The 15,776-nt window shown below is 39.8% G+C and overlaps 1 long non-coding RNA gene across 1 annotated transcript in view; it reads left to right on the top strand.

Moving 5' to 3' along the window:
* The first annotated feature begins 5,605 nt into the window (after window positions 1–5,605).
* LOC132535798 (uncharacterized) overlaps window positions 5,606–15,776 on the top strand; it is a 29,320-nt gene continuing 19,149 nt past the window's right edge. The window contains exons 1-2 of the long non-coding RNA XR_009547510.1: window positions 5,606–5,681; window positions 5,761–5,855. This is a non-coding gene — a long non-coding RNA (uncharacterized LOC132535798). The remainder of the gene's footprint in view (window positions 5,682–5,760; window positions 5,856–15,776) is intronic.

Genomic DNA, 15,776 nt, shown 5'->3' with positions numbered 1-15,776 from the left:
CCACACAACTTTGAATTTTTTAAGTACCTTACTTAGATATCTTCTTACAAGTCAATCTAGGCAACAGTGATCCGTAATTAGAAAGTACTGGGAGAGGGACCTCATAATAGAATGGTTAAACCAACAAGCAAAAACATTGGAGAGATGAACTAGGACAAAAGTCCATCTAAAAGTCCCCAAATGTTGAAGGACAAAATAATGAGGTCAACATCCAAACAGTAGTTAAGGAAATAGTCACAGGAGTGAGTAAAGAGTTTAAAAGAATTGTCATCAGAAATACAGAAACAACCAATGAGACTCTGGAAGAAAACACTAATTATCTCAAGGTTATTAGATAACTGAAAGCTGAAATAGCTGAACTAAGAACACAACTAGTTGAACAAGCTAAAGCAGTATCAGGACAGAGTAACAAAATGGATGAACTCCAGAAAACAGTAGATAGCAGAGAGAATAGAATAAATGAGGCTGAAGACAGAATTAGCAAGATCTAGGACAAATTAGAGACTACTAAAAAAGAAGTAAGAGATCTCGAAAAGAGATTAAGAGATACTAAAAACAACAACAGAGACCTATGGGATGACTTCAAAAGAAATAATGTACGCATTACTGGCTTACCAGAGGAAGAATGGGAGGGAGGGGAAGAAAGCATTCTTTAAGACATAATTGCTAAGAACTTCTCTAGTCTAGACAACACAAAAGACATAAAGGTTCAAGAAGCCCAGAGGGTCCCAAACAGAATTAACCGAGACATAAAAACACCAAGACACATCACATTTGGAATAGAAAGGAATAAGGATAATGAAAGGATCCTGAAGGCTGCAAGAGAAAAACAAAGAAACATCTACAGAGAAAATCCATAAGATTAGCAGCAGACTTCTCCACACAAACACTACAGGCAGAAGAGAATAGCAAGATATCCATCAAATACTCAATGAGAAAGGCTTTCAACCAAGGCTATTGTATCCTGCTAGACTGTCATTCAGACTAGATGGAGGCATAAAAACCTTCTTAGATAAGCAACAGTTGAAAGAAACAACTATCACCAAGCCAGCCCTGAAAGAAGTCCTGAAAGGTCTCCTATAAACAGTCATACCACTATAAATATGCCATATATCAAATCACTCTAAAAATCTACAAAAATGGCTTTCAATCTTCTATATCAAAAAAATGTCAATGGCCTGAATTCACCTAATAAAAGACACAGAGTAGAAATATGGATCAGGAAACACAACCCAACAATATGCTGTCTACAGGAAACCCATCTAACTCAACAAGACTAACACAGACTCAAAGTGAAAGGATGGAAAACTATCATACAAGTTTTGCCCACAAAAAAGGGCAGGAACAGCTATTCTCATATCTGACACAATAGATTTTAAAATAAATAAAATTAAAAAGATAGGGATGGACATTAATGATCAGAGGATCAGTAAATCAAGAGGACTTAACAATTATTAACATTTATGCACCCAAATAGAAGAAATCTAAGTACATCAAACATCATCTACTGAAAGAGCTACAGCAATATATTAACTGCAACACAGTCATATTAGGGAACTTCAGCACCCACTTTCTCAGCTTGACAGATCATCCAGGCAGAAAATCAATAAAGCAATGAGGGATCTAAGTGAGGAGACAGATAAACTAGAACTGCTGGACATTTTCAGAGTCATTCATCACAAGAAAATGGAATACACATTCTACTCAAGTCCACATGGGTCATTCTCAAGGATAGACCATATGTTATGCCACAAAGACAGAGTCAGCAAATTGAAGAGCATTGAAATCATCCCAAGCATCTTCTCAGATCACAGTAGAATTAATTATTAGACCTGAAACTATGAAATACACAGAAGAATACATTGGTAAAACATTTCAGGACCTTAACATTAAAGATATATTTGGAGGGGCTGTATGGTGGCTCATGTGGTTGAGCTCACACAGTACAATCCACAATGACCTGGGCTCAAGTCTCTGGTCCCCACCTGCAGGGGGAAAGCTTTGCAGGTATTGAAGCAGGGCTACAGGTGTTTCTCTGTCTCATTCCCTCTTATATCCCCTTTCCCTCTCAATTTCTTGCTGTCTCTATTCAATCAATAAATAAGATAATAAAAAATTTAAAAAGATGTATTTGTAGACTCCACCCAGGGGCAAGATAAACAAAACCAAAAATGAATAAATGGGACTTTATCAAATTGAAAGGTTTCTACACACTAAAAGAAAATTCCGTAAGGATAAATAGGAAACCCAGCAAATAAGAAAAGATATTTGTACACAACACTTCAGGCAAGCAGTTGATATCAAACACCTATAAAGAATGAATACAGTTCAATAAAAAGAAAAAGAATGATACAACTAAAAAATGTGAGTAAACGGTTTATTTTTTAAAAAAGATACACAGGAGTTAGGTGGTAGTGCAGCTAGTTAAGCGCAGGTGGCGCAAAGCGCAAGGACTGGTGTAAGGACCCCGGTTTGAGCCCCCGGTTCCCCACCTGCAGGGGAGTCACTTCACATGCAGTGAAGCAAGTCTTTCTCTCCCCCTCTGTCTTCCCCTTCTCTCTCCATTTCTCTCTGTCCTATCTAACAACGAAGACATCAATAACAACAGCAAGAATAACTACAACAATCAAACAAGGGCAACAAAAGGGAATAAATTAATTAATTAATTAATTATTTAAAAGATACACATGGCCCACAGACCTATGCAGAAATGCTCCAATTCACTCATCACCAGAGAAATGCAAGTTAAAACCACATTGAAATTCCATCTCACACCTGTGAGAATGAGCTCCATCAATAAAACATGAAAGATTAGTGTTGCAGAGGATGTGGAGAGAGAGAGGAACTCAATTACACTGCTGGTGGGAATGCAAATTGTTGTACCCATTATATAGAAGAGTATGGAGACTCCTTAAATAAATACAAATGGAAATACCTTCTGGTCCAGCAATTCCACTCATAGGCATATACCTGAAAGATACAACACTGATTTGAAGGGACCCCCATGTTCATAGTGACTTTATTCACAATAGCAAAAACTTGGAAGCAATCAAAATACTCTTAGACAGATGATTGGCTAAAAAAAAGTTATGGGACATATACTCAATGGAGTAATATTCAGCAATAAAAATGATATTCTGTCCTATTGGGTAAAGTAGATGGAATGGGAGAAGATTATGCTTAGTGAATCAAGTAAGGAGGTGAAGGACAACTATAGAATGATTTCACTCATATGCAGAATATAGAAAATTGAACATATGAATGTGAAAAAAATGTCAACCTATATCTAAGACTGTGGGAGAACTCTAGTGGTGATCTATGGGGGTCGGGATGGGTACACAGATCTCTGGTGACAAGAGTGATGAAAAATAAAGACTATACTGTAAACCATTACTCAATAAAGCTCTAAAGTGAGAGATACAGAGAAAGAGACCTGAAAAAAAAAGAAAATTACCCAACCTGAGATGAGAAGTTTTACCCATGTGTCAACAATTGCACTATAAACCACTAACCCCCAATAAAATTATTTAAAAAGAACAGATATGAGTGGTCTTTTACCAGAAGATATCTCACCGAGTATGGTGCACACTTTGCTATGTACCCTGTCTGAGCCTCTGGCTCCCACAAAGGCGTATCATGAACATCACAGGCGGGCATGTTCCATCGATAGTGAAGCTGAGCTGTAGCGTGTTGCTTTTCCACACATTGTTCTAGTTCACTTTTTTATTATGGTGTTTAATGGTTTACAGTCAATACAGATGTTGGTACATGTGTACAATTTCTCAGTTTTCTGAAAAATTCTCACTCCCTGACTTAGTCCTCCTCTACATGCACCAGGACCTGAAAGTCTGTCCACCGTCTCAGAGTCTGTTACTTTGGTGCAATACACCAAACCCAGTTCATGTTCTACTTTGTGTATCCCCTGTAGCTCAACTTGGATAGAGGTTGAAGGAACTATTTTAGGTGAGATAATCCAAAAAGAGAAAGATGAACACCCATATTCTCACTCAAGAACACAAATCTAGCTCACTCTTGATGCTCTCCTACTGAAGCTGAAAGGGAGAAAATAAAATACACTGAGAGCATTGAAATCACACAGGCAAGTGTGAGGCCCCAGCTGGAGAAACAGCTGAATGTGTATGGTGAAGTATCTTCTCTCACACCCTGAATGCCATACACTGCTGCATTTGTCACTGCTAAAAATTTCTCTAAGCAATTCTTTGAATATTTCACGATGAAGTATCTATGCCCTTTTTGCTTTACTGGGATGTTGGCTAATCCTCTCTCTCTTGACAAAATACTCACACTGAAATTTTAAATGTGTTATATGAAAATAAATCTACTAAATATGGAACATTCAGGAGTCAGAAAATGTTATTCCCCTCATGTACATAAATATCATCTACTATGATCATTTAAACTTAAGGGAAGTTTTGAAAGGGCTACACCATGTTGTTCATGTTTCTCAAGTTCTGTTGTCTCATAATTCCCCAAGACCAAATATTTTTTATTAGTGATTTAATAACGATCCACAACATCATGGGATAAGAGGGGTACAATTCCATATAATTCCTACCACCAGAGTTCTGTATCTCATCCACTCCATTAGAAGCGTCCCTATTATTTATCCCTCTAGAAGTATGGACCCAGTATCATTATGGGGTGCTAGAGATAGAAGCTCTGGCTTCTGTAATTGCTTCTCCACTGGACATGGGCATTAGCAGGTCCATCCATACCCCCCCAAAACTGTTTCTATCTTTCCCTAGTGGGGCAGGGCTCTGGGGAGGTGAGGTTCCAAGACACATTGGTGAGGTCATCTGCCCAGGGAAGTCAAGTTGGCATCATGGTAGCATCTGCAACTTGATGGCTGAAAAGCAGTAAGATATAAAGCAGAAAAAATGTTTAATAATCAGGAACCTAAACCAGCTGAGATTTGGGGTCTTCATGTTGGAAGAAGCTAGGTATATCCCAAGGGGCCCATGACTTTACTGATTTTTGCCTGAGCCCTACAACTAACATGCAGGTAGGCTAAGAGTATTGTCTGGGAAGATGGTGTCAGAGTTGGGAATAAGACTAGAAAGCTGAATCAGGACAGAGAGTAGCTCCCAAAGATGGGAAAAGTATATAAATACCATTAACTATAAATCCCCTCAATCTTACCTAGGGCCCATTTCTATTCATATTTGGTACCAACACCTAATTTTTTTAGGACCAAATATTTTAATGTAGGTTTATGACAAATCTATTGGGCAAGATCATTGGCATTCAGATGAGCTCAAGTGGAAGAGATATGTCCCATCTGGAAACACTTGCAAACATCCATCTCAGCTGTGCCATGAGGTATTTCACCCCCTCCTTTGCTGAGCATGCTGTAGGGGGAACTTGGGTTATGATCCCTCTGCCAGCACTCACTTTGAGTGATGGTACCATGTGCTATGACTGTGACCTCAATGATGGATGTATTTTGGGGCACAGAGGAATGCAACTTTTCCAGAGCTGATGGGGACAGAGATTGCTTTCCAAGTAGTGGAAGAAAAGTTGTGGAGCAAACATCTTGGCATGAATTATAGAGATTAAAGAATAGGCTACACCTGCTCTGAGGGAAGCTTAGCTGGAAAAATTATCACTGAGGAGAATTTTATCCTCTTTTTGTCTCTGCATCTGTTAACTGCCATGTGCTTGTGAGTAGAGGGTTTGTGTAAGGGAACTATTATATGTGGATAAGTGTTTTTATATATAGTTTATTTATTTATTTGACAGAGAAAAATTGAAATCAAGAGGGAAGTGAGAGATAGAGTGGGAAAGAGAGGCGCCTGCAGCACTGCTTCACTGCTCATGGAACTTTACTCCTGCAGGTAGGGAGATGTGTTATTGATTCTGTGTGACATATTGACTCCTTTAAAGAAAACTGAAAATTCCAAAAGCATGAGACCCTCTGGTAGCTGAGAAGGTACTTCTGGGATGGAGTGCTGATGCATGCTGTGCCTTTCAGGGAATTGTTTAAAAGTGAGATAAATGTATGTTTCACTAGGTATCTGAAAGTAGAAAATTCCTATTTGTTGTTCAGTGGTAAGTTATGTTTTGGGCCTGGTAAGTTAAGTTTTTGTCCCTATGAATAAATGGCAAGAAAAATATGTTTACAACCAAAAACCACCAACCAGTTCATAGCAAGAAGGAATAATCTGTTCTTGGAATTGGGACATTTAATTCATTTTGAGATGTAACAAAATTAGATTATCAGTTTGGTGTATGGTGTCATCTACTGAAGATGATCTCAAATGTCCAATTCTAGCTAAAAAGGAGCAGAAACCAGTGACTCAATGGTGGCTAAGTATTTGCCACACTAATAGTTTGAATATCAAGGTCAATCTTCTCTTGCTAACCAATGAGCAAACTCCCTTCTCATATCAAGCAACTCCAGTCAAGAAACTTCTCATATCAAGCAATCAGGCCTTCCTTGCCTGAGTGTCACCAAGCAGTACACAGTGGTTCTGCTCCAGCTCTCTGGAATAAGGTCTGTCACATTGATCTTCCCTCAATGTAGGAATGAAGTAGGCCCTTAAGAGAAGGGAGTTGTTCCTGAATGTGAGAAAACACATAGGTCCTGCAACATGATGACAGAGAACCTAGTGGGGGTTATATGTTATGCATGTACAAACTATTGTGTTTACTACTAACTGTAAAACATTAATCCCACAATAAAGAAATTTTTAAAAAGAAAACACACAACCACATCCCAATTGGCCTAGACCTCTGGTAAGAAACTGGATCACAAGAAAATTGGGTCATGCAGAGACATTGATTTTGCTGTGTAAATTTTAAATATTTTTAAAATAATGACTTTTTAAAAGTGGAGCTATTTACAAAAACAAATGTATGTACTGAAAAGTGAATTCTCATAAGAAATAAAGGAGCTACAAAACTTATATAAATGATTATGGTTTAAATACTACTCTGGAGTAGGGCACCAAAGTAAAAATCTCTGGGTTAAGGGTGAGGGCGGAAGTTCGGCTTCACGGGGCAGGGGAGTGGGGGGAGGTTGGGATGGGACACAGTCTTTTGATGATGGGAATGGTGTTTATGTACACTGCTATTAATTTTTAGTCATATAAATCATTAATTAATTAAAATGAGAGGGGAAAAATTGATTGAAGGTCTCAAACCTTTTAATGCCCAGACCATAGGCTGAGTCTTTGATAATGTTGACTCTCCTGAAAGCTTAGACCAGGGAGAACAGAAGAAAGTGGTGGCACAGCTATATACAAATAATGTCAAAGGGCATAAATTATGGTGATGTTGTGTATGATACAACAACTCCTAACAAAGGGATATTTCAAAGTTAACCCAATTGCCAATAACTATCTACTGCCTTCTTAAACCCTAAGATAGCAGGAACCTCCCACTTCCTCTATAGAGCCTATATTTCCCCCAGTCCTGGAACCTCTAGGATGAGGCTCACTTTCTTGCATGTTTTTCTCAATTCATACCAAATGATATTGCATCCATCGATCCCAACCTAATTAATGCAATGAGTACCTTCTCAGCATGCTTCGCTTCAGATTGTGTCTAGAGAAATCAGTCATGGAATGTCAACCCTTCAGCCACATTACTGGGATGAGACCTTTCCTTTCATAGGATTCTCAAATTCCATTTCACATAGTTCACTTCCTAACAAAGTTGCAAAACCTAGATATAGACCAGATCCTGTGAGATAGAGCACATGTTCACATGTATCCATCAATAAGGGCAAAATGTATACCTGAAAGCAAAAGCACACAGTAGTCTGAAATGAATCAATATAAAGTTCCTAATGAAATAGTGTCTACTTAGACTTAGATACCTTCCTCACCTACCTCCTATTACACTTCCCTCACTCACTGCAAAGCTAGCCTCATCAAAGCAAGGACTGCAAAAGCTGAATAAGGGCAAGAGACTGGCATATTTTTTTAATTTTATTTAAGAAAGGATTAATTAACAAAACCATAGGGTAGGAGGGGTACAACTCCACACAATTCCCACCACCCAATCTCCATATCCCACCCCCTCCCCTGATAGCTTTCCCATTCTCTATCCCTCTGGGAGCACGGACCCAGGGTCATTGTGGGTTGTAGAAGGTAGAAGGTCTGGCTTCTGTAATTGCTTCCCCGCTGAACATGGGCATTGACTGGTTGGTCCATACTCCCAGTCTGCTTCTCTCTTTCCCTAGTAGGGTGGGTCTCTGGGGAAGCGGAGCTCCAGGACACATTGGTGGGGTCTTCAGTCCAGGGAAGCCTGGCCGGCATCCTGATGACATCTGGAACCTGGTGACTGAAAAGAGAGTTCATACAAAGTCAAACAACTTGTTGAGCAATCATGGACCCAAAACTTGGAATAGTGGAGAGGAAGTGTTAGGGGGATACTCACTGCATACTCTAGTATACTTCTGCTTTCAGATATATATTTTGCAGTAGTTTATGGATACATGTGAACATATGCTCTCTCTCACAGAACCTGGTCTATATCTAGGTTTTGGGACTTTGTTAGAAAGTGAACCACCTGGGATGGAGAGACTGGCATGTTTTAATGATGACTCTTTAGTCACTATCAGGCCACCCCATCAGCTGGGGCCCTATTCGAGGAGTCCTGAGATTCCCAAACAGACATGATGGGCCTAGATCTCTAATAAATTCCTCTCCCTAACATTACCAGTCATCTCTATCAAGAAAAACAGAATAGACCCCTTTGTGGGCCACATAGGATCTTGCCCTCAACTTGGATCAACAACAGTAGAGAATGTTCTGTCCTCTGAAGGGAGGCTGGACAACATACTCTGTTCCACCTGAGGAAGATGGGACCTGAAATCGGGGCAGCTTGGAACGTTCCTACTGATGACGACAGAATGTGAGTTCAGATCTACAAGAACGCAGAAGTCACTTAGGCTCTTAAGCTGAATATGGGCCCCAGACCAGATCAAATCAGTGGGGTTTACAGTAAACAATATTTATACACCTTTCCCATATTTTAGAGCTACTCTTTTCCCTGATCCAGCTTTCTGTTCCATTTCCCAGCGATGATACCATCTCCCTAGACAATAACTTGGATCCACCTGCATATCAGATTTCAAGCTCAGGCAAAAAAAAAAAAGAACCTAGTATAGTCACAGGCCCTTTGGAATAGAACTAAAATAGGCCTACTAGCTATCTACCAAACAGAGAACCCTCCCCCCCCAAACTCTTCATCTGCACTACTCCAGCATTTAGGTTCATGATTAGTCAACAATTTGTTTGGCTTTATATGTTAACTCTCTTTTCAGCCACCAGGTTCCAGATGCTAACATGATGCCAAACAAACTTCCCTGGACAGACAACCCCACCAATGTGTCCTGGAGCCCCGCTTCCCCGGAACCCCACCCCACAAGGGAAAGGGAAATCCATACTCCACAAGCTGGGAGTATGGATTGAACTGTCAACACCCATGTTTAGCGGGGAAGCAATTATAGAAGCCAGACCTTCCACCTTCTGCATCCCATAATGACCCTGGGTCCGTATTCCCAGAGGGATACAGAATAGGAAAGCTATCAGGGGAAGGAATGAGATGCAGAGTTCTGATGGTGGGAATTGTGTAGAATTATACCCCTCTTATCCTATGGTTTTGTCAATGTTTCCTTTTTATAAATTAAAAAAAACTAGTTTTGTGGAATAAATAGACCACTTGATTTGTCTGACAGTATGTATCTATGTTCATATGGCATGTTGAGGCTTTTTTAATTTTCTTTTTACTGGGAAGTGTTGTTTCATTGACAGTTGTATCAGAGACATTATTCCACATCTCCCCAAAGTATGTGTCAGCACATTTCACCCACTGCCAGTGTGTAATCTTCCACTACTTTGGGTCTCTATATACCAAAACATTCTAACCCACTTGTGTTTTGCTATTGGTAACCTCTGATTTGCAGAAATAGGTCATGAGTTCACTAATGTTTCACAAATCTTTTTGGATGGGTGTGTTTGGTTCCTTAAGTTATATCCTCTTATATTCTCTTTTCATCCATTTGCTTCTTTTTTTCATTATTTCTTTATTGGGGGATTAATGGTTAATAGAAAAAAATAAATAAAATAAAATACGGTAACTTGCACATGTATAATATTTCTGTTTTCCACATAACAGTTCAACTCCCTCTAAGCCATCTTACATCATGTTCCAGGACCTGATCCTCCCTCCCACCCCAGAGTCCTTTTTATTTTATTTTAATTTTTTCCTTTATTGGGGATTAATGTTTTATAGTCACCAGTAAATACAATAGTTTGTACATGCATAACATTTCTAAGTTTTCCACATAAGAATACAACCCCCACTAGTTACTCTGTCATCTTTTTCCAGGACCTGTAATCTCCCCCACACTCACCCCAAAGTCCTTTACTTTAGTGGAATATACCAAACCCAGTCCAAGTTCTGCTTTGTGTTTTCTTATTTTTCAATTATTATTAGTGATTTAATAATTATTGATAAGACTGAGGGATAAGAGGGGTATAATTCCATACAATTCCCACCAACAGTGTGCATATCCCATCCCTTCCATTGGAAGTTTCCCTATTCTTTATTCCTCTGGGAGTATGGATGAAAGATATTTATGGGGTGCAGAAGGTGGGAGGTCTGTCTTCTGTAATTGCTTCTCCGCTGGACATGGGCATTGACAAGTTGGCCCATACCCCCAGCCTGTCGCTACCTTTCCCTAGTGGGTTAGGGCTCTGGAGAGGTGGGGTTTCAGGACCCACTGGTGAAGTTGTCTGCCTCAGGAAGGCAGGCTGGTGTCATAGTAGTATTTTTCAACTTCTGTCTATGAATGAGATCATCTAATATTCATCCTTCTGCTTCTGACTTATCTCACTTAGTGTGATTCCTTCAAGCTCTATTCAAGATAGAGTGAAGAAAGTGAAACCACCATTGTTAATAGCTGAGTAGTATTCCATTGCGTATGTTTACCACAATTTACTCAGCAACTCATCTAATATTGGACACCTAGGTTGCTTCCAGGTTTGGGCTATTACAAATTGTATTGCTATGAACATAGGTATACACAAATCTTTTTGGATGGGTGTGTTTAGTTCCTTAAGTTATATCCTCAGGAAAGGAATTGCTGGATCATAGGGTAGGTCCACTTCTAGCCTTCTGAAAGTTCTCCAGACTGCTCTCCACAAGAGTTGGACCAATTTACATTCCTTCCACCAATGCAGGAGGGCTCTCCAGCATTTGTTGCTACTACCTTTTCTGATGTATGACATTCTCACAGGAGCGAAGTGGTATCTCATTGTCTTAATTTGCTTTTCTCTTACAATCCATGACTTGGAGCATTTTCTCATATGTTTGTTGGCCCCCTTTTTTTTAGTTTTAGTATTATTTTCTAATAAATTTTCTTTTAATATTTATTTATTTCCTTATTTACCCTTGTTTTTAAAATTTTTTTATATTTATTTATTTTCCCTTTTGTTGCCCTTGTTGGTTTTTATTATTGTTGTAATTGATGTCATTGTTGGATAGGACAGGCAGAAATGGAGAGAGGAGGGGAAGACAGAGAGAAAGATAGACACCTACAGACCTGCTTCACTACCCGTGAAGCGACTCCCCTGCAGGTGGGGAGCCGGGGGCTTGCATAGGGATCTTTAGTTGGTCCTTGCTCTTAGAGCCACCTGCGCTTAACCCGCTGTGCTACCGCCTGACTCCCGTTCGTTGGCCTTTTGTATCTCTTCCGTTGTGTAAATATTCTGTTCACATCCCCTCCCCATTTTTGGATGGAGTTATTTGCTTTTCTGATGTTGAGTTTCGCAAGCTCTTTATATATTTTGGTTATTAGTCTCTTGTTTGGCATATGGCATGCAAAGATCTTCTCCCATTCTGTGAGGAGTCTCTTTGTTTGGGTGATGTTTTTTTTTTTCTTGCTGTGCAGAAGCTTTTCAATTTGATGTAGTCTTTTTGATTTGTTTTTTATTTAGCCTTCCTTGCAATTAGGTTTGTCTCATCATAGATGCCATTGAGATTTAGATGGGAATGTGTTCCGCCAATACTTTCCTCTAAGTATTTGATAGTTCTGGTCTAACATCCAGGTCCTTGATTCATGTGAGTTTATTTTTGTTTCTAGTTAGAAAAGGTGGTACGGTTTCATTCTTCTTCAAGCTTCAACCCAGATTTCCCAGCACCACTTATTGAAGAGACCCTCCTTCCATTTACTATTTTGGGCCCCCTTATCAAAAAGTAGATGTCCGGGGCAAGGTGGTGGCACACCTGGTTAAGTGCTCACATCAAAAATTAGATGTCCGTAGCTGTAGGGATTTATTTCTGGGCTTTCAATTCTGTTCCACTTGTCTGTGTATCTATTTTTATTTCAGTATCACATTGTTTTGATTAAGATGGCCTTATAATATAGTTTGAGATCTGGGAGTGTGATACCTCCATTTCTGTTTCTTTTTCTCATGATTGTTTTGGTGATTCTAAGTGTTTTCTGGTTCCAGATAAATGATTGTAATTTTTGTTCTATTCTCTTAAAGAAACTTGGTGAGATTTTGATGGGTATCATAATAAATTTGTATATGTCTCTGGGTATAATATTCATTTTCAGTATACAAGTCTTTAATTTCTTTAGTCAGGTTTATTGCTAGACATTTTATTAATTTTGCTGTGATAGTGAATGGGAGTGATTTCTGGATATCTTCATCTTTTGACTTAGTGTTTGTGCAAAGGAATGCCACTATTTTTATGTTAATTTTGTAGCCTGATACCTTAACATATTGTATAATAATTTCCAGAAGTTTTCTGTTGGATTCTTTAGGGTGTGTGTGTGTGTGTGTGTGTGTGTGTGTGTGTGTGTATACTATCATGTAATCTGCAAATAGTGAGAATTTGACTTCTTCCCTTAGAATCTGTACTCTTTTGATTTCTTTCTCTTGCCTGATTGCTATCATGAGAACTTCCAATCCTATGTTAAAGAGTAATGGTGATAATGGACATCCCTGTCTAGCACCTGATCTGAATGGAAGTGCTTTCAGCAACTCCACATTGAGTATGATGCTGGTTGTAGGCCTGCTATATATGGAGTCCACTATCTTGAGTAATTTTCCCTCTATTCCCATTTTTTGTAGTGTTTTGATCATGAAGGGATGTTGAATTTTGTCAAAGGCTTTCTCTGCATCTATTAAGATAATCATGTTGTTTTTCATTTTGCTTCTATTGATGTGGTGGATCACATTAATTGATTTTCATATATTGAACCAGCCTTCCATTCCTGTGATAAACCTCATTTAGTCATGATGAACAATACTTTTAATATACTGCTGTATCTGGTTGGCTAGAATTTAGTTCAGTATTTTAGCATCAATGTTCATCAGAGATGTTGGTCTGTCATTTTTTTTCTTTTTTTTTTTTTTTTTATTTCTCTGTCAGCTTTTGGTATCAGGGTGACGGCTTCATAGAAGGTGGAATGGAGAATTTCTGTGTCTGCATTCTTTTGGAAGAGCTTTAAAAGTAACGGTATTAACTGTTTCCTGAAGGTTTTGTAGAATTCATTTGTAAAGCCACCTGGTCCTGGACTTTTATTGTTGGGAAGGTTCTTAATAACTGTTTTGATTTCTTTGGTTGTGATTGATGAGTTTGTATTTTTGTCCTTGCTGGTTCAGTTTTGGAAGGATATATGTTTCTAAGCTTTCTTCCATTTCTTCTGGATTCTCTAGCTTGGTGGCATACAGTTCTTTGCAGAAGCTTCATATGGTATTTTGGTTTTCTGTGGTGTCTGTTGTGATAGTTCCCCTATTATATAAACTTCTTTCTTTCTTTCTTCCTTCCTTCCTTCCTTCCTTCCTTTCTTTCTTTCTTCCTCCCTTCCTTCCTTCCTTCCTTTTCTTTCTTTCTTTCTTTCTTTCTTTCTTTCTTTCTTTCTGTCTCCAAGATTATTACTGGGGCTCAGTGCCTGCACCACGAATCCACTGCTCCTGGGGGCTATCTGTTCCTTTTTTGTTGCCCTTGTTGTTTATTGTTGTTGTTATTGCTGTCTTTGTTGTTGGATAGAACAGAGAGAAATCGAGAGAGGACAGGAAGACAGAGACAGGGAGAGAAAGATAGACACCTGCAGACTACAGACCTGCTTCACCACCTGTGAGGCGACACCCTGCAGGTGGAGAGCCAGGGGCTCGAACCAGGATCCTTGAGCCTGTCCATTTGCTTTCTGCCATGTGTGCTTAACCCGCTGTGCTACTGCCTGCCCCCCTAAATTTATATTTGAGCCTTTTCCCCTTTTATTTTTTGGTGAGTCTGGGTAAGGGTTTGTTGCTTTTGTTTACTTTTTTAAAGAATCAACATTTAGCTTGTTAATCTTTTGTGTGACCCTCTTTTTTTCAATGTTATTTATTTCTGCCCTAATTTTAATGATTTCAGTTCTTCTGGTTGCTTTAGGGTTCCTTTGTTCCTCTTCTTCTCAGTCTTTAAGGCATGCAGTCAGGCTGATTATTTGAGCTTTTTCTTGTTTCCTAATGTGTGCTTGTATGGCTTTGAACTTCCCTCTAAGTATGTGTCTCAAACTTGTTGATAGTTTACGTCTTCATTTTCATTTGATTCTAGGAACATTTGAAAGTATTGCTTAAGCTCCTCTTTGACCCAGTAGTTGTTAAGCAATGTGTTGTAGAGTTCCATATTTTTGAACTTTTAATAGTTTTCTGTTTGTTGTTAAGTATTAGTTTAATTCCACTGTGGTCTGAGAAGATGCTTGGGAAGATTTCAATGCTCTTGAATTTGTTGGAACTGTCTTTGTGGCCTAACATAATCTATCCTTGAGAATGTCCCATGTGGATTCTAAAAGAATGTGTATTACAGTTTCTTGGGGTGTTGAAATCTGAAAATGTCCAGAAGATCTAGTCTATCTATCTCACTAATTAATTCTCTTGTTTCTTTGTTTATTCTCTGCCTAGATAATCTGTCTGTTGTATGCTTTACATTGGGTAGTTCTCCCCCGCCAAGAGAATTGGATCAGTCCAGTTAGTTTCGCGGGCCTGCTTGGCCCCGCCCCGAAGGAACCCTGCGAGAGTTCCAGAGTTGCAGAGTTCCGGAGTTGGAGAGGGACAGAGTAAGAGAGAGTGCTTGCGCTGCCGGAAAGAGACAGCAGAGTACTGTTGGGTGATTAGTTTGGTTTAGTCTATGAATCGTTGTTCCTGAATAAAGAAATACAGCTTCCCTGCCCAGCCGTATGTCTCTGGTCGTCTCTGTTACCCGCCCGTGAAGCTAGCCTGGCCAGCTAGAGCCTAAAAATTTTAACAACAAATGGCGTCCACGTGGACCTGACCTGAGCATCTCTCAGATAAGTAAAGACAATTTGGCTACCTATGCACTATGGCCTTCTCTTCTGCTTGTGAAGAGATCTCCAAAGGCCTCTGCTCTTTCTTCATGAGACTGTTTTGCTGTTTCTGGAACACTTATCTCTGGACCACTCTGTGGTTTCCACTCGCTCGGGCGAACTCAGAACAGCAAGCGGGAATAGCCAGCGGGCGGGAGGCGAGGCGCGGAGCTGCTTTTTCCACCTGGTTAAACAGCCAGCCAGCCGGCTGCGCCCAGACAACCCCGCGCACCACGCCCGCAGGAGGCCGACGCCAGCACACAGGAGCCCGATGCCAGCACGCTGGAGCCCGATGCCAACACGCTGGAGCCTGATGCCAACACACTGGAGCCCGATTCCACCACTCAGGAGCCCAATGCCAGCATGCAGGCCAGCCCACAGGAGCCAGCTCTCCACCGCGTGGCACAGGGCACTGGACGCGTGA

Source organism: Erinaceus europaeus, chromosome X, assembly GCF_950295315.1.
Source record: "Erinaceus europaeus chromosome X, mEriEur2.1, whole genome shotgun sequence".
Taxonomy (NCBI): domain Eukaryota; kingdom Metazoa; phylum Chordata; class Mammalia; order Eulipotyphla; family Erinaceidae; genus Erinaceus; species Erinaceus europaeus.
The sequence above is the reverse complement of the archived record's forward strand: the minus strand, read 5'-3'. Positions and strand labels throughout refer to the sequence as shown.